The sequence below is a fragment of the Macaca nemestrina genome, chromosome 4, assembly GCF_043159975.1.
Source record: "Macaca nemestrina isolate mMacNem1 chromosome 4, mMacNem.hap1, whole genome shotgun sequence".
Taxonomy (NCBI): Eukaryota; Metazoa; Chordata; class Mammalia; order Primates; family Cercopithecidae; genus Macaca; species Macaca nemestrina.
Genome location: NC_092128.1, coordinates 2,868,182 through 2,889,553, shown reverse-complemented (window position 1 = coordinate 2,889,553; position 21,372 = coordinate 2,868,182). Strand labels below are relative to the sequence as shown.

At 47.0% G+C, this 21,372-nt stretch overlaps 1 long non-coding RNA gene across 3 annotated transcripts in view; it reads right to left on the bottom strand.

Annotated features, from left to right (window-relative positions):
* The window catches only part of LOC105474968 (uncharacterized), a 244,328-nt gene that overhangs the window by 53,196 nt on the left and 169,760 nt on the right, over positions 1–21,372 (bottom strand). The window contains exon 6 of one of the 3 annotated variants that reach the window (XR_011621816.1): positions 1,419–8,417. The exons of 1 other annotated variant lie outside the window; for it this stretch is intronic. This is a non-coding gene — a long non-coding RNA (uncharacterized lncRNA). Of the gene's footprint in view, positions 1–1,418; positions 8,418–12,803; positions 19,931–21,372 lie in introns of those variants that run through there. One more of the 3 variants, XR_011621813.1, reaches the window with a different exon arrangement.

The following is a 21,372-nucleotide window of genomic DNA, read 5'->3' as shown; positions in this document are numbered from 1 at the left end:
TTACTTTGCTGTCCGCTGGAAGGTGGTTCTCAGGACTTTCAGTTGACTCCGTGAACTAGTAGAGTTAAGATGGTAATTAGTTTTTCATTATCAACTTACCTAACTAAAAAATGAATAAGCTCACACTATTAGGAAAATGTCTTCCTTTTCCATATTTTGTGGGTCTCCCACAGATGCCAAGACTTTGTTAAAATGCTAATTGTCTATAAGTCATAAGAATATGAATTATTTATCTATTATGCAGTATACTATGGTTATCCTAGTGGTTCAGATGTGTTAATTATGTATTTAGCAACAGATGGTCATTTTTTGGAGGCAAGAATGCACTCAAACACAGGCGACTATTTTCATTTTAGTTCTTCAACTTCTTGTGATTCTAGGAAGCATATCATTAATTTGCACAGCATGAAAAACTCTCCCATATTCTTGCTTATCCTATGCAGGTCCTTAAACTTGTATGTGCAGAATGCGTTCCTCCCCTCAGTGTTCAAAGGACACGAAGCAAAAGTGTCTGTGGGAACAGAGGTGAGGCGGCCACAGGGGTGTCTGGTAGGCTGGCTTTCCTCTGCAGCACCGATTTTTCTTTTCACTGTTTTCATATCCATAGCACCCTTTTAAACCCCCTCCCCTCCACCTTCTAACATTGTATGTGCTGTCAGGGTGAAAACATCTAAGCCACCATCACCCAAGTGCCAAGTGTTCACGAATGTTTGTCTTCCATGTCCATAGCTGCAGGGAGTATCACTGACACTTCTTTCTTTCTTTTCTTTTCTTTTCTTTTTTTTTTTTTTTTTTTTTTGAGATAGAATTTCGCTCTTGTCTCCCAGGCTGGAGTGCAATGGCACAATCTCAGCTCACTGCAACCTCTGCCTCCCAGGTTCAAGTGATTCTCGTGCCTCAGCTTCCCGAGTAGCTGGGATTACAGGCCTGAGCCACGCCACCATGCCCGGCTAATTTTTGTATTTCTAGTAGAGATGGGATTTCACCACATTGGTCAGGCTGGTCTCGAACTCCTGACCTCAGGTGATCCGCCCGCCTCAGCCTCCCAAAGTGCTGGGATTACAGGTGCGCGCCACCATGCCCAGCCGACACATTTATAAGCGTGGCACTAAGTCAAGGGGAGATAAAGACCTTTGGAGCTTAGGAGCCCCCGAAAAAATTGCTTCAGCCCATACCAATTCTTTCATAAAATGGTTGTGAAGAAGTTCTACAAGTTCTGGTTTCTTCATGACAGTTATTTCAATGCTTAAAAAAGAAGAATCTAGCCGGGCGAGGTGGCTCAAGCCTGTAATCCCAGCACTTTGGGAGGCCGAGACGGGCGGATCACGAGGTCAGGAGATCGAGACCATCCTGGCTAACACGGTGAAACCCCGTCTCCACTAAAAAAAAAAAAAAAATACAAAAATCTAGCCGGGCGAGGTGGTGGACGCCTGTAGTCCCAGCTACTCGGGAGGCTGAGGCAGGAGAATGGCATGAACCCGGGAGGCGGAGCTTGCAGTGAGCTGAGATCCGGCCACTGCACTCCAGCCTGGGCGACAGAGGGAGACTCCGTCTCAAAAAAAAAAAAAAAAAGAAGAATCTAATTCCTTCCAAGGCCTTTTCTTCCCTCTCATGACTTTGGAGTTTCTGTTTCGCTTGTGCCCTAATCCCCTGTGTTGAGACTCAGGGCTGGATCGAACTTTTTATGTCTGTATAAGGAATTCCATTGAGCAGGTAAAGGAGACTCGAGAAGGGATTGCCTGGTGATTTTCTTTACTCATGAGTCAGGCTCTGTCTGGAGGTGCCGCACTGTCTTGCTGACTGTGACTCCGAACTCCTTACTGGGTCTATGAAACACGTTTCAGAAATTCTAACACGAGCCCCAGCAATCCAGAACCCTTGGGTCTGGAAACGGTCAGAAGAGCTGAGTCAACTGTGAGCAAATAAATAAGATGGAGGTGTTGAAAATGACAATGTCCCCAAAACTCCACAAATCACTGATGCAGAAGTGGGTAGACAGAGTGGTTGATATGCATGTGGGGAGTCGTGCATATAGGGCAACAGGTGTCTCTGAGCACTGCAGGTGACTCCATGGGACACTCTTGTTGTCAAAGGCACGAGGGCACTGACCCCCCGAGGTCTCTGGGTCTGTACCACCAGCCACGGGACCAACTCCAGTAGTGAGCCGATGGCAAACGGCAGGTGGAACCTGGGCTCTGTTTGAATGGTGCCTCTCCCAGAGCAATAGAGTCGAACTGACGTAAATTAAACACATGCATGATTTCACTTCATTGTAATCCTCACATTTCGTGAATGCTTTGTTTTCCCAAATGCTGTTTTAGATGCTATCTTGTGGTTTTTCACAAACCCCATGGGGTGGGTCATAGCTATATCACCCTTGCACAGATGAGGAAATTGAGGCTCTACAAGGATCAGTAACTTTCCCAAGGGCAGAGAGCAAGCTCACGACTGCTTAGAACAACATTCTGAAGCTCAGAGCTTTCAGGTCTTAACTGCTTCCATATTCCTTGTCAAAGTGAAATTCAACCAGGAAAGCTGAAACACACCTCAACACAATGAGCCTGTGCCTCCGTGGCCTCCACACCGGTGCACTGCTCCTGTCACCCACAGTGCAGCGAAGGGAAGGCTGGTGAAATGCTTACGGGCTCAGAGGCTTACAGCAAATCCATCTTTTTAATGGCTCACAATTATCAAATAAACATGAAGGAAGAAAGCCTTCAGCTTTTGATCTGATGTAGTTTTGGTCACATTAAAGTGCTGTGCAATGGAGTGAACGGCATTCAGTCTTGGCAAGCCCCTTAAAGATTCAGCCAAATATTTTAAAAGTCCATTTGGGGAAACTGAGCAGTCTGAGAGCATTGCGTTGACGTTGCTGATCTCGATCAGGGATGGTTAAATTACTAAAAGTAATTACGGCTTATAATATTGTGCAATCCCTTCATAAAAGTGTAAAAGTAGCTCTTCTAGGGTTATGGAAACTAGCAGAACTTTCTCAGTGTGAGGTGCAGCTGTGACTTCGGTAGAGTTTTCTATGTGCATGGGCATGCGTGGGGGCAAAATGTGAACGTATGTGAAGTGTTTTGGATGCCAAGGGAGAATGACAACAGCAATAACACAGTTCCAAGGTTTACAGTGGGAACCCAGAGAGGCTAATCCTAGAAGGGTGTCTGTCTGGAAGGGAGAACACAGCACGTACGCAGCACGGATTTGCACACGTGCCATTAGGGGCGAGAAGAGGACTCCTCCAAATTTGGGAGATGAGATTTGTTTTGACTGTCTCACTCTTAAACACCACACCTGGCCCAGGGTGAGGGCTCTGTCCTGCTGGCTGAAAGAGTGGGGTGGGGTCAGGTTTCCTGGGATGGCACCCACGAAGTGTCTCACATGAGCCATGCTCGTGGCCAGAGCCCCAGGGACTTACCTTGGGAAAAGCACATTTCTCTCTCTCGCTTGTGTTTTGCATACTGATAAAGTGAGACCTGTCCCAGCCGCCCTGCCCACCTCAGCAGACTGTACTGAGGGCTAACTCGGAACTGAGGAAGGGCCTTTAAACGCATGGCACCCGGAAGTAAGATGTCATTGCTGCCTGGAACGAGTCCACGTCGAGAACGTGGCTCTCTTGCCTAATTATTAACAAATCTGGCGGCTTCTGACTCCACTCCTGCATCAAAGCCTTTGCAACATATCCTAGCTTTCGATTCCAGGTGAGGACTGCGAAGCCTTCCCAAGTTTATGGGTGAATTTCGAGGCGCTTAAGTGCAATGTGTTATTAGCTTCAATGGCTTAATGCTCTCAATTCCATGTTTAATGGATACGTGTTTCCATGTCACAAAACCACATAGCAATGGACTGTGGCGGCTGAGAGGCTGGAGCCACACAAGACAGGGACACTGGGACAAGGGTCCACAGAGTTCACAGGACATGAAAAGTGGGCCGCCAGCTCACCCACTGCCCCTGACAGGCATGGGAAGAGGGGACAGAGGGAAATGGCTGAGTCCTGAAAGGCAATCCTTTTAAGAATAAGGACAAGACTGGCTGGGCGTGGTGGCTCATGCCTGTAATCCTAGCACTTTGGGAGGCCGAGGTGGGTGGATCACCTGAGGTCAGGAGTTTGAGACCAGCCTGGCCAACACGGCGAAACCCCATCTCTACTAAAAATACAAAAATTATCCAGGCATGGTGGTGGGTGCCTGTAATCTCAGCTACTTGGGAGGCTGAGGCAGGAGAATTGCTTGAACCTGGTAGGTGGAGGTTGCAGTGAGCCAAGATTGCACCACTGCACTTCAGCCTGGGTGACAAGAGCAAAACTCTTTAATAATAATAATAATAATAATAATAATAATAATAATAACAACAAGACTGCAGGAGCCACGCAGAGCCCTGGGGCTCCCTGAATCCCACTGCAGAAAGGACGCAGGCCTCTGGAGTAGAGATAAGCATGTTTCCCACAAGGCCCATCTTTTGCATGAGCATATGAGTTATGAGTTATGATCTTATATTTCACAGAGAAAATTCAGCTGTTACTTTAGGCAGCTCACTCTGAAGTATCAGTCAGGTATTGACTGAATAGACATGACCAGGATTCAAAAGAAGGTGCAGCCCCTGCCCTTAGGACGGAGATGTTTCAGCTAAGAGTCTAGGAATAATTCAGGGTGTGCCACTGATGATGGGCGGAATAGGAGTTATTAGTGCTCTAAACCTGTATGGGGTAAAGTGAAAAATAAGCAAACATATGCCGGGGAGAATGACACCAGCTGGACCTTCCGAGATGACAAAGCTTCAGACAGGAAGAGGGGAGCATTCCCAACCGGAAGCCCGAGGAAGGTCTGCAGTGGACAGAAGGGACGGGGCTGGGTGTGCCACAGTCCAGGGCCAAGCTCTCGGGGCAGCATCGGGCGGGGAGGGCAGAGGAAGAAAGGGCCGGAGAGGAGCCCACACAGGAGGAGAGCCGGACCTCAGGAGGAAGTCGCCAGTACCAGTGAGAAGAGATGAGGTCTCTGACAAGACACTGGCCCTCCGCAGCCACGGCCTCCTCAGCAAAAGCGAGGGAACCTCCTGGGCGTTACCTTTGGCTGTAAGTTCCATGGGGCAAACTGTGGCCCTGGGCTTTAAGGAGGCAGATGGAGCCATTTTTCAAAGCCCTCGGTCCGGCAGAGCCACTGACCATCCACTCAGGAATTTCTGCGATGACCATGGAAATAAAGAATAAAAATAAAGACACTGCATGGAAAATGTCTGTGTGCTCTGAGGTTTCCATCTGAAGACCCATGATTTTCAAGTGCTTTTGATCACTAGGAGTCACTGGACTGACAAAAGTCATCAGGATTGAAATTAAAATACTAATAAATATAGAAGAATCAGAAAACTCTTAATAGAATAACCTGGCCAGCTCACCATCCCAAATCGTCCCACCCTCAACTCCGGTGGCTTCACTCCCTCTCCTGCACCCACCCCCAGCCCAGTCGTCCGGAGCGTGGCAGTTCTGCTCTTCTCAGTTCTTTGAGATCCATATTCTGACTCTTTTAAACTATGTCCTTTTTGGCATGGGGCTGATTGCCATAGCCCAAAAATGCTGAGACTCTGCCAGCACCCAGCCTTGAAACTGCCTTGAATTACTGCCTTGAAAGTTGTCCTATCTTCCCTTCAGGAACAGAAGTAGTCCTCCCTGCCTATCATGAGTTTCCACCACAGCTGCTGTCGGGTCTCTCCTCCAGCACTTGCCCCTGTCAGGCAAAGTGTCTATTCCATGAGACCCAGAGACTCACCACCTCCACCCTTGAAGCAAAACCCTAAGGGCCTCCAGAGAAAGGAACTTGTGCAACTCTTCCTTGACAAGGCCCATCAACCAATGAACAGGGCAACTGTTCCTTGACAAAGCCAATCAATCAATGAACAGGGAAACTCTTCCTTGACAAAGCCAATCAACCAATGAACAGGGCAACTCTTCCTTGACAAGGCCAATCAACCAATGAACAGGGCAACTCTTCCTTGACAAAGCCAATCAACCAATGAACAGGGCAACTCTTCCTTGACAAAGCCAGTCAACCAATGAACAGGGCAACTGTTCCTTGACAAGGCCAATCAACCAATGAACAGGGCAACTCTTCCTTGACAGGGACCAATCAAACAATGAACAGGGCAACTCTTCCTTGACAAAGCCAATCAACCAATGAACAGGGCAACTCTTCCTTGACAAAGCCAGTCAACCAATGAACAGGGCAACTGTTCCTTGACAAGGCCAATCAACCAATGAACAGGGCAACTCTTCCTTGACAGGGACCAATCAAACAATGAACAGAGCAACTCTTCCTTGACAAGGCCAATCAACCAATGAACAGGGCAACTCTTCCTTGACAAGGCCAATCAACCAATGAACAGGGCAACTCTTCCTTGACAGGGGCCAATCAAACAATGAACAGGGCAACTCTTCCTTGACAAAGTCAATCAACCAATGAACAGGGCAACTGTTCCTTGACAAGGCCAATCAACCAATGAACAGGGCAACTCTTCGTTGACAAAGCCAGTCAACCAATGAACAGGGCAACTCTTCCTTGACAGGGGCCAATCAACCAAAGAACAGGTGTCAATGGGCAGCATCTTAGGTACATGATTAGAGACATGTTTCTGAGTGCCTATCATATGGTGACAGAATAAGGCAACTTCAAATCACCATGCACAGGGATGCCACTGGAATCCAGAGGGAGAGGAGGAAACATTTCAGAATGATGATTGCACAAAAAGGCATTTGAGCTGAAGCTTCAAGAAGGGAATAGGTTCCGAAGAGGTGGAAAGGATGAGGAGTTAGCCCATCTGAAGCCATGGAGTCAGGAGGACACAGGATGAATTCAGAGACCCCCAGATGTTCTCCCAACACACTTGTGGCAGGCATGAGTCCAGGCACCGGGATCCATCAGTGGACAAAACAAATAACCCACCCTCGCATGGGCTACATTCTAGTGGCCACATGTCAGGAGTAGGAGTCCCTGTGGGAGAAGCGGAACCGAGATTAGAGTGGGCTATGGACAGCTGCAGCACCGCCTGACAAAGCCTCGCCGCCCTGTTCTGCCCCTGGAGAGCCCTGGAGTTATGGCCAGAAACCGGCAGCACCTGGTCCTGCCTGCCACCCACTGCCACAAACCCTGACCTTGGGCGTTTAACCCTTCAGCACCTCAGTTTCCTCATCTTTAAAATGAGGGGGTGGAGCCAGGTCTAGCTCAAGAATTCTGGGATGCCGGTTATATCTTGGTTTTCAAATCATAAAATGTGTGGGATTAGCAGGGGAAAATCTAGGTAGCTGTTCGTTTTTATTTCTTTTGCAAGTTGCAGTTGTGTTTATTTTTCTTATTTCGTGATTAAAGCTCTCCAAGTGTGTGTTCCTCAGCCCCCATTTCTACTGAGTTCTGGATGCCCACCTTACATAGGCAGAATAGGTAGCCAGCTGTGCGTCTATTGTTTGAAAAGAACTAAAAGTCACCAAAATTATTTTCTGCTCTGAAGTCCCTGTGAAAATGAGACCTGGGTGGATAAAGGGACACCCTCTGGAAATGCACCCACTACTTTGGAAGCATTCACATTACAAAAGGGTCTGTCACTACTGGCAAGTCACACTGATTTGTTTATCCGACAACTGGAGGTTGGTCAGGAAAAGAAAATGAGGAGTTGAAGGGAAAAGGCACATGTGTTTTGAACGATCAGGGAGCTAAGTTTCCTCCTTTGGTGAATTAATGGACAGAAAAGCCCGGAATCCCAGGACAGACACAGGATGACCCCATTTTCTCAGCCCCATCTCCTTTTGCTCAGTCCTGGGCTTCAGTCTTAAACCAAAAGAGCCCTCCAAGGTCACAGAAGTGCATGAGGACTGCCAATAAGTGTCTCTAACCCACGCGGGGTCCGAGGTGTCCGTCTCGGGGTGCTGAGGCAGGTGAGGATTTGAGCAGCAGAGGCAGGCTCAGTCCAGGCAGGTGGTGGTTGGGTTCATGGGGCCCTCTGAGGTCCCGGGGCGCAGTCAGTTATAAAGAGAGAACGCAGGCACCGAAGCATTGAAGTTCAAAGCCAGTGACACAGAGAGAAAACCGAGATACTGAGTTCAAAGTCAGCCAGCAGCAAGAGCAAATTAACGCTGCGTCCATGAGCTGCTAATTTGGGTTCCTTAGAAAGCTCCGCCGGCATCTCTGTCTGGGTGCAGCTCAGCTGTGGGTGGAGTTCCAGCTTTGAAGTTCATGGAGATGCCTGTGAGGGAGCCCGGATCAGGGTGCAGGTGGAGCCCACAGAGGGGAGAGGGCATCAAAGACACACTTCGCTGGCTGCACCATTTGCTCAGGGTTGGGCCCAGCTCCGGTTACAGCTCCATAATCCATTGTGTTCACCACTGTTTGCTTAGGTTTAACTTGGAGTTAGAATTCTGGTTTTGTTTCTCACTTAGGAAAAAAAAAAATAGCTTTGTAAAGGGAGGTTCTAAATAAAACTTTGAGAACTCTATTCACCCTCATAGGACGACTTTTGGCTTGCAATTCGATCCCTGGCAGGTTACTGTTCGTGTATAGAATTTCCAGGAGACTGGAAGGCGTTTGAAAGGAATTCTTACCGAACATTAACCTGCCTTGGTAACCACAGAAAGCATTTCTACCTGCCACGCTCAGGCTGGGAGTTTTGGTGCAGTCTGACCTCGGCAGCATTCTCTTACTCTTTCAGGAAGCAGGTGTGAGCGCCTGCTATGGACTAAGCAGAAAGTCAGATGCCCAGGGACATGCTCGGGTATACAAAACACAGGCTCTGCCTGCAAGGAACTCATAGTGTAACAAAACTCCATGAAGAAATCTGCTCATCAATTTAAAGGGAAAAGACTTCTAGCTGATTAAACGGCATCAGATCAAATAGGAAAGGCAAAAGCCCTGAGCTAGGTCTTTGAGAATAAAAACAATGGAAAGGGGTAAGACACCAGCTACCACGATGGGACCCACCACACGGTTAGGGTGCCCTGAGAGCATCTCCCAACAGACAGATGATCAGATGCTGCAGATGGAGCCACGCAAGACAGGGATGCTACAACAAGGGGCCACAGAGTTCACAGGACACAAAAAGTGGGCTGCCAGCTCACCCACTGCCCCGACAGGCACGGGAAGAGACGGTCAGATGCGGCAGTGTAGGGTGCGCGAGGGGAGTGTTAAACATGTTTGGCATCATCTCGAACCCAGAGGACTCACAACACATGTGCACATGTGCAAGGCCCCAGTGAGACCTGGTTTTGTGTGCACGTTACTTAATTTAGATGAATTTCAGCATCCAGGGTGATTTACCGATGAACTCCATCCGAGCACCCCATGCTTACTCCTGGGGGAGGGCAGGCTTGAAGGCCAAGGTGGTGTTGATGGAACTCACGAAGGCGAATGCAAGGTGCCGTTGGGGGGTGAACGGCCAAGATGCCTTGGGGCTGTCCTCGTGGGTTCCACAAGAGAAAAACCCTGCACAGGAGGCTGGCATACCGGGAGTGTGCCAGGACGGCCTGCGGAATCTCAGCCTGCGGGGAGGAGGAGAGCAGAGCTGCAGTTTCAGGGAGGCCTCCACCGACCCCACAACCGTCGGCATTCTCCCTCGCGGGGCGAGAGACCAGGCCTTTGCACACCTGCTTCTCTCCGTCACTGAATGTGGGTTTCTCTGAGGAGACGTGCACTTTGGCAGGTCTGTCCACTCACCTGAAGCGGGTCCCAGGGAATGCCCACGGTGAGTGCTGTCTGCTGGCAACATTCCCGGAAGCTGGAGGAATTAATCCTTTTTCCTGAAGGGAGATCCGGGTGCTGCACTGCAGTGGCCTTGTGTGGCCTGAGATGGAGACGCACACCCGGTGCCGTGTTGAGAGGTGCTGCTCCCTGCCCTTCTACTACGCGGTCTCCCCCAAACATCTGGAGCAGGCGCCGGGCTTCTGAGACACAGCTCTCCAGTGCTTGGGCCAACCAAAGACACACATTCCTCCAACACACCAACGTCCCATGTTCCCAAACATTTGATCCTGGTGAAAATTCAAGAGTAGGACGGGACCAGTTCTGCTGCCTTCCAAAGTGCACAGACCCGTCCTAGCTCTAGTTCATGGCCAGATCTCCATGTGAGCACAGGGCCAGGTTAACGCCTCCCGCAAGGAGCTCTCTGTTTTCACATCCAGACACTGTACCGACATCAGACTGAACTATTGGCAGAAAGATGACCACAGTCACCAAAAACGATGGGCCATCTTTCGGGGTAATCTTGCTTCTGTTATTTTTACCATGTAATGCCCTACAAGAAGCCATCAATGTATGTGGAAGAAACCGTGAGACACCCTCATATATAAGGTGTATACAGGGTAGGCTCTGTCTCTCCTTCAGCAATACTGGTGGAGCCTGTTCTGATCTGCCCACCACGGGGCCAGAAAACCAGCAGGAGACCAAATGGATCACAGACATGACGTCTATCCTCAGAAGCTCCGCCTGGCAGAGTGGAAGAGCAAGACCTTCCCACAAAACAACATGATTAACATGATCAGATGGCTTGAAACAAAAAAGCTTTGAGATTTCAGAGAAGTGGGAAAGAATCCAGGCTGTGATGATGAGAAAGGATCTTACAGAGGGGGCAGGTCTTGGAGTGCCCTGGAAACCTGGGAAGAACCTCAGTGGTGGCAGGAGCAGGGGGAAGAGGTGGGAAGAATCGGTGATCATGACATCATCTCATGCAGGGAGACAGCAGAAGTGAGGCCCAGAAAGGAGACACTGGGGGGACGCATGGGGGACTGGGGACTTCTCCAGCTCCAGGGAGAGCTCCAGCCAGGAAATCACATGGGTAGGTGCCGCGTGTGGCCTGCACCATGTTCTTCTCGTTCTCACATGGCTGACACCCGGAGAGCGATCGGACCATAAACACAGGCCTGACGGGAAGACATGAACATTCGTCAGGTTTGCATAAGACTTTCCATAATTAAGAATCGGTGGCTCCTGGCTTCAGCTTGGGATTTGAAATGGAAATCACTGCAATCTGAGAAGAAAAGGTTTCTGTGAGACCTACAAGAGGAAGACCTTGGCCCTCAGGATTCAGGTGTCACCTGGGGGAAGAGGGGAGATTGGGGGAAAGGAGGGAGGCTCAAAGGACAGAGGAAAGACCGAGAGGTGCAGAGGACAGAGGAGGACAAGACGACAAATGCCACAGCCCTTCCAAGGAGGAGCCTTTTCTAACGCTGCTGCTGAGTGGCTGTTCTCACCTTCCCTTGCTGCATCCCATCACGTGCTTTCTGTGTGTCATTCTGTTAGCTGGGTCAGGATGTGACCAGAGATACACAGGTCACAGCAGACCCCTTTCCTCGTCTTGTAGCCAGATGAAGGCAGTTCACAGTAGACTGCATTTGTATGTGCAGTGGAAACTTCCTTCGGAGCCCAGTCTCACCTGTCCACCTGCCACTCAGCCCCAACCCATCCCCGCCACATCCACAGCCAAAGAGCATCTCAGACGTAACACATCCACCTCAAGCCCTCTGGTGCTCCTGTCCCCAGCTGCTCTTTCCACATCCCTCACAGCAGAGGAAATACCTTCCTATCTGTTGTTCAGGCCAAAAACACTGGGCCCCTCCCAGGTGTTTCCCTTTCTCTCAACCCAACGTTTAACCAAGCAGCAATGCCTGTGCCCCACCTCCCACCATCCCAGGACACCACCGCCACTCAGCATCTCTGCTCCCACCTGGACGGCTCCTCCTGCTCTAGCCCTTGGCCCTACAATCTTGTCCCAAAGAGAAGCCAGTTTATAAACACACACACACACACACACACACACACACACACACACACACACACACAAAACAAACAACAACAACAAAAAAAAAACATAGAAAATAAGCATCGGTGAGGATGTGGAGATACCCAACCCCTTATGCACAGCTGGCAGGAATATAAAATAGTGCAACACTGTGGAAAAGGGTGTGACAATCCTTCAAAATGTCACACGGAGTCACCACAGGACCCAGCATTTCCACTTCTGAGTGTGCATCCAAGGAAGGGAAAGCCGGGACTCAAACAGGTCTGTGGCAACGTTATTGTCAACAGACGAAAGGCAGATGCCACTTAAGTGTCCATCAACAGATGAAGGGACAAACCAGATGTGGTCCATCTAGACAGGGGAATATTCTTCAGCCTTAGAAAGGAAGGAAATCCTGGCGCACACCACAGTGGGTATGAACCCTGAAGACACGATGCTCAGTGAAGGAAGTCAGTCACCAAATGACACACACTGTCTGATCCACTCATATGTGGTCCCCTGAGTCATCAAATTCACAGACACAGAAAGTGGAACGGTGGGTGCCAGGGGCTGGCAGGAGGATTGGGAGTGAATAATTTGATGGGGACAGAGTTTCAGTTTGGGAAGATGAGAAAGTTCTAGAGACAATGGGGTGATGGTTGCACAACAGTATGAATGTACTTGATGCTGCTGCACAATTACAATGGTAAATTTTACATAGTGCATATTTTACAACAATAAAAGAGAGAGAGAAGCCAGAGCATGATTTTCAAGCTCAGATCAGTCCCGTCTCTGCTGGGCACGACCCTCAGGGCTCCTTCTCACCACGGTTCTGTGCTCACGACACTGCCCATTGGCCTGGGCCAAGGGCACATTCTGCTCCCTCTGTCCCCGCCACGTGGGCCTCTCCCCACAGCACCTGCAGCCACCCGGCAGGCACATCTCCCCAGAGCCGGGGGATGCGCACGCTCCTGCAGCCTCTGCCCAGCGAGGCCCAGGTCACCCTCGGCCCCCACCCCTGGCCCCCACCCCACCCAGCATGCCCTGCCTCGGTCTCTCTCCACAGCACTCATGGCTGGCTGACTTAATGGACATGGAACTTACTCACTTATTTACTATCTGTCTCCTCAAATGAGAATGTGATTTCTATTAAAGCTCAGATTTGATCTCTGTATGTTTAACATTTCCCAAACACCAAACAGTGCCTGGCACACAGCAGGTGCTCTGTGTCCACCTCTTGTACCTGCTGAGTGAGTGAGTGAGTGAATGAGGCCTACATCCAGCTTGATTATGAAAGGAGAGGAATCTTTTCTCTGAAATATTAGGTTTTTCTAAAACTCAAAATCTGTGTATGCAGATTGTTTCCCTTTATGTCCAGGTAATGTTGTTAAAAAAAAAATCCATATGATGTGTGTATCAAGCAGAGGAAAACATAATTAGCTAAGCATAAAATGGCTTTTATAAATGGCACCTATTTACCCTGTTTGTGATAAATTACAAGGTCACGATTTCTAGATTACAAGCACATTAGTGAATACATATGTGTGTATATGTGTGTGTACTAAAGAGTCTTTAACAAATTTAACATTAAAACATAGTTGTAAAAGTTAGTGGGAAAAACGCCTTCACTCTACATTTTACTTGCAGGTTATTTTTGTAATAAAATGTCCAACTGTGGTTGCTACACTGGATTTCCCAAGGCTTCAAAAAGCTGAACTGAAGGACTACATATTTGAAGCTCTGCATGTGTTTGAAAACCCCTCTTGAAAATGCCGATAATATTCAAACAAATAGTTGGATGTTTGGGAAGAGAATGGCATTCTTTACTCCCAGCATTTTCTCCTAAACCTCAGCTGTCAACACCGGCTAAGACCCCACCTATCAGATACCGCGGCTGTACCTGACTTCCCCTCACCCACCAGCCACTTAAAATACTTTGCTTCCTTTTAATCAGAATAAGCTCCGCTGATCTCCCTTCAAACCGAGATTGTTGTTTTTACAGCGTTAACAGTCTGAACCGGAGCATAACGATCGGCTGTCTCAGGCGTTTCACGGCCCGGGACAGGCGGCTCTCTTCTTACAGATTACAGGGGAACTCACACAATTAAACAGCATAAACATAGATGGGGCTATCCCATCAACAACAGGGGACATACCTACAGCTTCAGGGAGCACAGTGTGCTGCAAAAAATGACAGAGGAGCGGGGCCTTTTTGCTCAGAAGTGAATTGTTTCTGGATGTGAATCAGAGAAGTGGGCGGGTGCGGAAAAGCCAGTATTTTGTTTTCTCATGCATTGTCCTAAATTGATGAAAAATACAGTATCAGTTCACTAGCTCTGAGGAGCAGAGGTAGATATCTGAGTAACCAAAATAAATCTGAAAACAGAGAAAATGAGGACGGTTACCCTGATGTGATGGTTCGCGATCGATCGGGGTTCATTAAGCTGCAAATGGTTTCTGTGCAGTAAACTAGAAAGAAGCGTTTGTTCCAATCCTCTCCTAAAAACATTCCCCTCAAATTATTTCTAAAAGGATCAGAGCTCCTATTACCTGCATGATCTGATTATGTAATAACATAAGGACAGTCCCTCTCAGTGACACCGTGGCCGAGAGAGCTGAAGGAGAAGAGGGAGGAGCATCCGTTCCTCCTGCAGTGACCCCGGGACTAACGGGTCAGTCACCGTTCACTGTCCAGCTGCCACCCACGACTTGGTGGATGGAGCTTCCACATCACTTCCTGGGAGGAGACTTTCTCTTTGTTTTAAGGGAGTGGTTCCCTCATTTTCAGTCCACCTGAAATGTTTTTCTTGACGGGAGATGTGGGGCCTAGAATACTATTTAAGAATACTGGAATTTCAGGAATAAATGGTCATTTGCTCTTTGTGCCACCCTCCAACCTTTGGGGACTCTGCTAGGTCCCCCAGCTTTGCCTAGTCCCCTCGGCCTGGCCCACACCTCCGCGCCTACCCTTTCTCCATCAGGTCCCCTGTACTATGGGAGTGGTGAGAACAAGACTTAGCATGAAATGAAATCTTTTGTTCCTTCTCTAGCACAATCATATCTATACTGATTCAGTACAAAACTAGAAAAAGAAAGTTCTAACTTAATTAGGAAAACCATTAGCCATGTACTACATTGCCCTGATGAGGTTCTAGGCAGAAAGACAGAGATTCGCAGCGTTCGTGCTTCTCCTGCTTCATATTGGTGCAGCCAACCTCCACAGGCACAGCATCTTGTGCTCCAAGCTGCGTCCTGGCAGCTGACTTGTTAGTACAAGGCTTTGACTGTCGTTTCCCATTGAAATGAGAGGTTTTCAAGATTTCTGTCACATCATTAATAACTTCATTCAAAGATCACACATCTTTACTTCAAATAAAGCATTCAACCACGTCGTCAACATGTTGTTGACCCCACTTACAAACAGCCTGGGACAGTTCGGCAGAAGTATGAGTGATTGCTTGTCACGTCTCTACTTTCAAAATACTTTCTATATGTTGCTAATTATCTTCCCACAGCTGCACAAAGAAGGCGTAGAAAAAAGATGCATCCATGTCTTGGAAATAATTTCATAAAATACATGGATATAAGTACATGCCCAAGAGACACATACTTTTTGCATATTAAATTCTAAAACAAAATGATTAGCTCTAACCTTTCATACAATAGTCCTTAAATGAGAGATTCTATACTATTATCCCAAGGCAATTATTTCATATCTAAAGGTTAAATTATTTGGTTTTCTTATTTAAATTTATAAAAAACTGAACATTGATCTGATTGGTTCTGTCAAGTGGTTCAAACTGAAGTTCCAACACCCTCTCCACCTTCAGAGAGCAGGATGCAGCTTATGGTACTGGGAAAGTTTCCGTTCTTTGTATAGTCTTTAGCTATGTTAAACTATCACTAAAAATTTACTGAGCAGGCCATGCGTGGTGGCTCACGCCTGTAATCCCAGCACTTTGGGAGGCCAAGGCAAGTGGATCACCTGAGATCAGGAGCTCGAAACCACCCTGGCCAATATGGTGAAACTCCGTCTCCACTAAAAATACAAAAATTACCCGGGAATGGTGGCATACACCTGTAATTCCAACTACTCCAGAGGCTGAGGCAGGAGAATTTCTTGAACCTGGGAGGCGGAGGTTGCAGTGAGCCGGGATCGTGCCACTGCACTCCAGCCTGGGCAACAAGAGCAAAACTCCATCTCAAAAAAAAAAAAAAAAAAAAAAAAATTTTACTAAGCAGCTCTTACGGACCTAGCATTTGACCCAGTCATCCTATTATTAAACTCAGAAAAGTCTTCCTTTTCAGCACACTGTTAATGACAGACTGTGAATCACCCACGGTATTTGTTCCGTCCTATCAATTGACTTGTAAGCATCATTTTAAAAATGATAAAAATCTTGAACCAACGGACAGGGTTTAGCAGAGCTGGTAAGAACAATAGTGGCCCTACCAACATGTGGGGCGAAGAGCAGGCAAAATACACAGAAGGGAAAAAGCAAAAATAAACTGAAATATGAAATCAACAGTAACACCCATCTACAACTTCCTCTTGCTTCTCCATCCTGTATTACCTGGAAAGCCCTTCCGGAGTTTCCCATTTTTTTAGCCTCCTTTCAATATTTTAGTTTCAGAGTTTTCTGAGTTTTATAAAAAGTATTTAATCTCAGAAGAAGAAAATGCCACTGAATACATACATTTAGATTTGCCAAACGTTGTAATCTGCTTCTATTTATCTTGATGTTCTTGGGAAGAGACTGAATGAGATCATTTTAAAACTTTTCCAGTAAAAATATAAATGTGATTCAATTAGACTTTTGTTCCTGAATGCGGGTTATCTTTGAGTTCATTTACCTGTATTATCTTAACTTTGTGGGGGCAGAGGGTATGGAGAGAGAGAAAGAAAAATGTGACAACCTTGAAATTCAAAGCTTTGTTTATCTCGAGAACAATACGTCAGAGTTCTTTCAATGTCCAGAAATTATTTCAGTGTTCTAAAAAAAAAATTACCGGAAGTGCAGAAAGCTCATCCTTGTAAAAATTATTATACCTTTAGTTTGCTTCCTGCGAAAAGGTCAGAGGGCCTAGATCCAATTAATGGTAAAAATCTACTTCAGTCCACGACATAATTTAATAGTGACTACATTTTATTATTCCTCCAGTCTGTTGGAGACAAAAGCTACTCCAGTTCTGTGTTATCTAAACCCATTTATAAAGGGACTCATTATATGGTCTAAATCCCTACAAATAAAACCAAAAAAAATTCTACGGGTTCTCTTACAGTGGAATTTTGTTGTAACAAATAAACTGTTAAAACCACATTCCTGATCTACAAGACAAAGAGAGGCAATAGACGAATCCCTGGGTTCCTACGGTAAATTAGTAATTAAAATGAAACACTTTGTACCCAGGAGAACAAGAGGGCACCATGCAAACGTTTCTCCTTCTCTGGGATCTGAGGGCAGCTCTATGTGTGTCTTTGCTGTTGGTAACCGAGGAGCTGAAGTGAGTTTTCCTGGCTGGAATGGTTGGAATTCTTCAAGTGGCAAGAGGCAAAGTCAGGATAGCAGAGTAGAAAAATCACAAAACTCAGCAACAATAGGTCAGCTCTAAGGCCCTTCCAGCTTACAAAGTAAACTGCTATACAGAGCTTCTAAGAACGAGGTGTTCTCTGATTAAGACGAAGCATTTTAGCCAAGGATCATCTAACACCAACTGTTCACTGAGCTGGAGGGGTACTGCACTCTATGAAATTTCTCTGCAGTGGTTTCTGTGTAATGATGTTTTACCTGAACTGTAGGTCCCAACAAGACACCAGGGCAAAGCCCCAATGACTGGCAGGTGTGCTGTGCCAGGAGGGTGGCACCGCAAGGATGTCTCGGTCCTGACAGTAACGGTCATCATGGCATGCATATGACAGCTTCTCATGCCCAGGTCCTGGATGGGATGGGCCCCCACAAAAGGCTTCTCAGGGTTCTTTCTGTGCTCTCAGCCTTGAACTCAATACCACTAATGTGGCCCAACAGAAAAACCACTCCCCAGCCCACAGTTCAGCAGACTAGCAGGGATGGCTGGGGCTGGGGCCCGCCCAGTCGCTCCATCCGGGTCAACAGAAGCCCCGCCTCCACGAGCCCTGCTCAGCTCCCCTCAATCATGGCTACCCTCCAGCGGGCTCCAGGGCCCTCAGACATCCTCCCTCATCTCCCAAAACTTGCCGCTCCAGCCATCCTGTCCAGTTTCTATAGTTTGGATGTCTGTCCCCACCAAACCTCACATTGAAATGCCATCTCTGGTGTTGGAGGTGGGGCCTGGTGGGAGGTGACTGGATCACAGGTGTGGTTTCTCGTGAGTGGTTTAGCACCGTCCCTGGTGCTGTTCTCGTGATAGTGAGGGAGCTCTCACGAGATCTGGTTGTCTAAAAGTGTGTGGCAGCTCCCCGCTCTCCTGCTCCTGCTCCCGCCAGGTAAGACCTGCCTGCTTCTCCTTCACCTTCTGCCATGACTGTAAGTTTCCTGAGGCCTCCCCAAAAGCCCAGCAGATGCCAGCACCTTGCTTCCTGTACAGCCTGCAGAGCCATGAGCCAATTAAACCTCTTTTCTTTCTAAATTACCTAATTTCATGTATTTCTTTATAGCAGTGTGGGAACATCCTAACTTGCCACACTCACTGTGGACTCATTGCCTTGGCCTAGTCTCCATCTTTATCCTGTTTTCTATGGTTCTCCGCATGGAGTTGACAGTAAGCAAGACTCCAGGACACTGGAATCATAGACCGAAATCCTTCATTCTGAGGGCTGCAGGATCATGTAGTTGAGATGGAGAACAGTTCAGCAAGATGTTCCTTTGAGACTCACTGCTAACACCAGAACTAAGTTGTTGAGGACAGAGCCAGGCAGCGAGAATACAAGGAACATCTGGAACCCGCAGCAGTGCCTCTCTGGGCCTCCCCTGCACACTGAGGAAGACACCAACGCAAGCACCAGCAGCAGGTGAGAAAATTCCTTCGCAGCACGGGGCCCTTCCTTTCTTCTCTCTTTTGTCTCTGCCCTTTGCTGAAAAAAAGCCTCTTCAGCAATCACTCATTGCTTCCCAGCCCATAGAGCAAGGACACGCCACTTGGCTCACTCCTTCAGAAGCTTTAAAACAAGACCCACATCCTAAAAGGCCTGAGAAGAAGGAAAAAGCAGAAAAAAAGTTGAAAGCTGACGTGGGATTCCAGTTCCAGGAGCTGCTCTCACTCTGCCAGGCCTGGATGTGGTATGAGCCTCTTTCCATCTGATTTGTCTTTTGTTCCAGGACCTGGCCTATTAAGTGCTTGTGAATGAAGAGAACTGATATTCACTAAATTCCTACTATGTGCTGAGGAGTACTCCACATTCTTTCCATAGCTCATCTTTACCAGTGGAAGTGAAGGGATGAGGTCGCCCAAGGTCAGAAAGCTTGCAGGTGGCACTGCTTGGCAAGGTTTGTAAGTGTGGGGATTGTAGTAGAAGACCTAGCCCGGTACAAACTTAGAACACACTTCATCAATACTCATCGAATGATTGAGGCAATAACGGCCAAATAATAGAACAAAGGACTTAGTTCTGTTCCCATACTAGAAGACACATGGACCTTTATTCCACCTCAATAGGGAGGGGGTAGGAGAGACTTGAGGCTTTGTGGTGGTGAAGACATGGCCTCTACATGAGCAGAGTTAACATGCAGGTGCACTGACATAATACTCCCCATCGTGGAGACCATTACCACACATGCCTATGTTCCTTATTCTTGAGGATTTTAAACCTTCGGAAAGACAAACCCATGGAGACATTACGTGCTCATTCACATCCCTGCCCTGTTTCCAAAGGATCATCATGTTCTGCAGATTCTACTTCCAAAATGTCTTTGAACCTGGCCCACCCTGGGCCCTCCCTTCCTCTGATTCCACTGGTCAAAGCCTCTCACAAATGAACTCATCTCTCCTCACTTACTACCGACCACGACATCCCCATTGCCCGGCACAATGCCTGACACACAGTAGGCGCTCATTAAACATCTTTGGATGAGTGATTGAGGGAATGAAGCCATCTCCTGGTCCTAAGTGCTTTGCCTGTCATTCCTTCCTCCTTGCTGCTGTGGAGTCTTCTTTCTAAAGCACTCGTCTGTCTTGAGAACGGAGGGCTGAGAAATATTTTTCTCTGAGAAAGAAAAGACACTTCTTAATCTCAAAATATATGTTCGGCAAGAGGAATATTTTTACAAAAATAAAGGATAAGCTGAAAGAATGTGAGCAGAAGCTGTAATTTCAGCAGTGGCATTTACCCCGTTTGTTTGAAGCATTGGCAGTGTATATTACCCTGCATTAGCCGCAAGGATAAACAGTGTTTTCAGATTCAAATATGTCAATTACAACATTCCTGGATATCGGAGGTCTTTTCCTGTTCCATTTCTTATGCTGTTCCTCTCAGAGTTCAAATCAAACCTCCAAAAACTGCTGTTGTTGTTGTTGTTGTTCATCGTGAGCTCAGCATGGCTAATCTTAATTTTACTACTCTTGTGAAAACAACCAAAACCAAATTTGCCTTGGTAAGAAATACTCATCATACAAAAATGTCATATGCTTTTATTATCTGTTCACATAAAAATAATACTGGTAAGGTTAGAGGTAAAAAAGTAAACGTAAATCTTAAACATAGTTTCTGAAATGCCTTGTCACTGAGAATTAAAAATCCTCTAGCAACCTAACCCTCTGCATCTGACATTATTTTTTGTGACTATTCCTCTAGTGAAGTAAGTCACTAACGCTTTAGTGTAAGTTACTCCTACTAAATCACTTTTCTACAAGTTAAAGGGAAGCACAACAGAAAAACTGTAAGGCAGGTGGTGCAGACGTCCAGATTTTGCCCAGGACAGCCTGAGCAGAAAGCTGTTTCCCTCACCTCCCTCCAAAGTCAAGAATTGAGAAGGAAGATGGCCTTCCAACTCCAACCACTGATGAGAATAAATTCCGAAAAACCTATTAAATATAGCCTTTGACCCTTCTGTCCACAGCTGGAAACATTACACAAATTTTAGTGAGCCCAGAATGCCAGCAGCCATAATTCCCAAATTCATTTTTAAAATAATGAACTGATCCAGGCGAAGGACCTGCGGCTTGGCGCCATCTGGTGCCTGTGTGGAGGAAGAACGTGCCATCGAGGCTGCAGTGCTGAGTCTCTTTGTTAGTCCAAGTGGGGAACGCTTTTTAAAAACACAACCATTGTCTTTCATCACAGTAAATCCTAAAGCGCTACTAACAACAAACGCAGTCTGAAAATAAACTTGAAAATTTTTTATAGTTTTTCCAACGATGATCTTATTTTGAGAGGGAATACGTTAAGTTCTGCTGATACCAACCCTGGGCTCTTACAACATAGTGACTTCTACTAACTCTTTCTATGTGCCTATGTTTTTTAAATGATAAAAGCATTTTCCACAGGGGGATGGCAGTGAACTTTCTTTGTCATTGAAATGTACAGCACAAGTAAGAACTTTTTCAAACACCATTCCTAAGGCAACAAGATGCTGCTTCCTAAAAGATATATTTAAGGGCCTAAATCTAAAGTTGATTTGAAAATTGGAAAAAAAAATTGAAAATGTT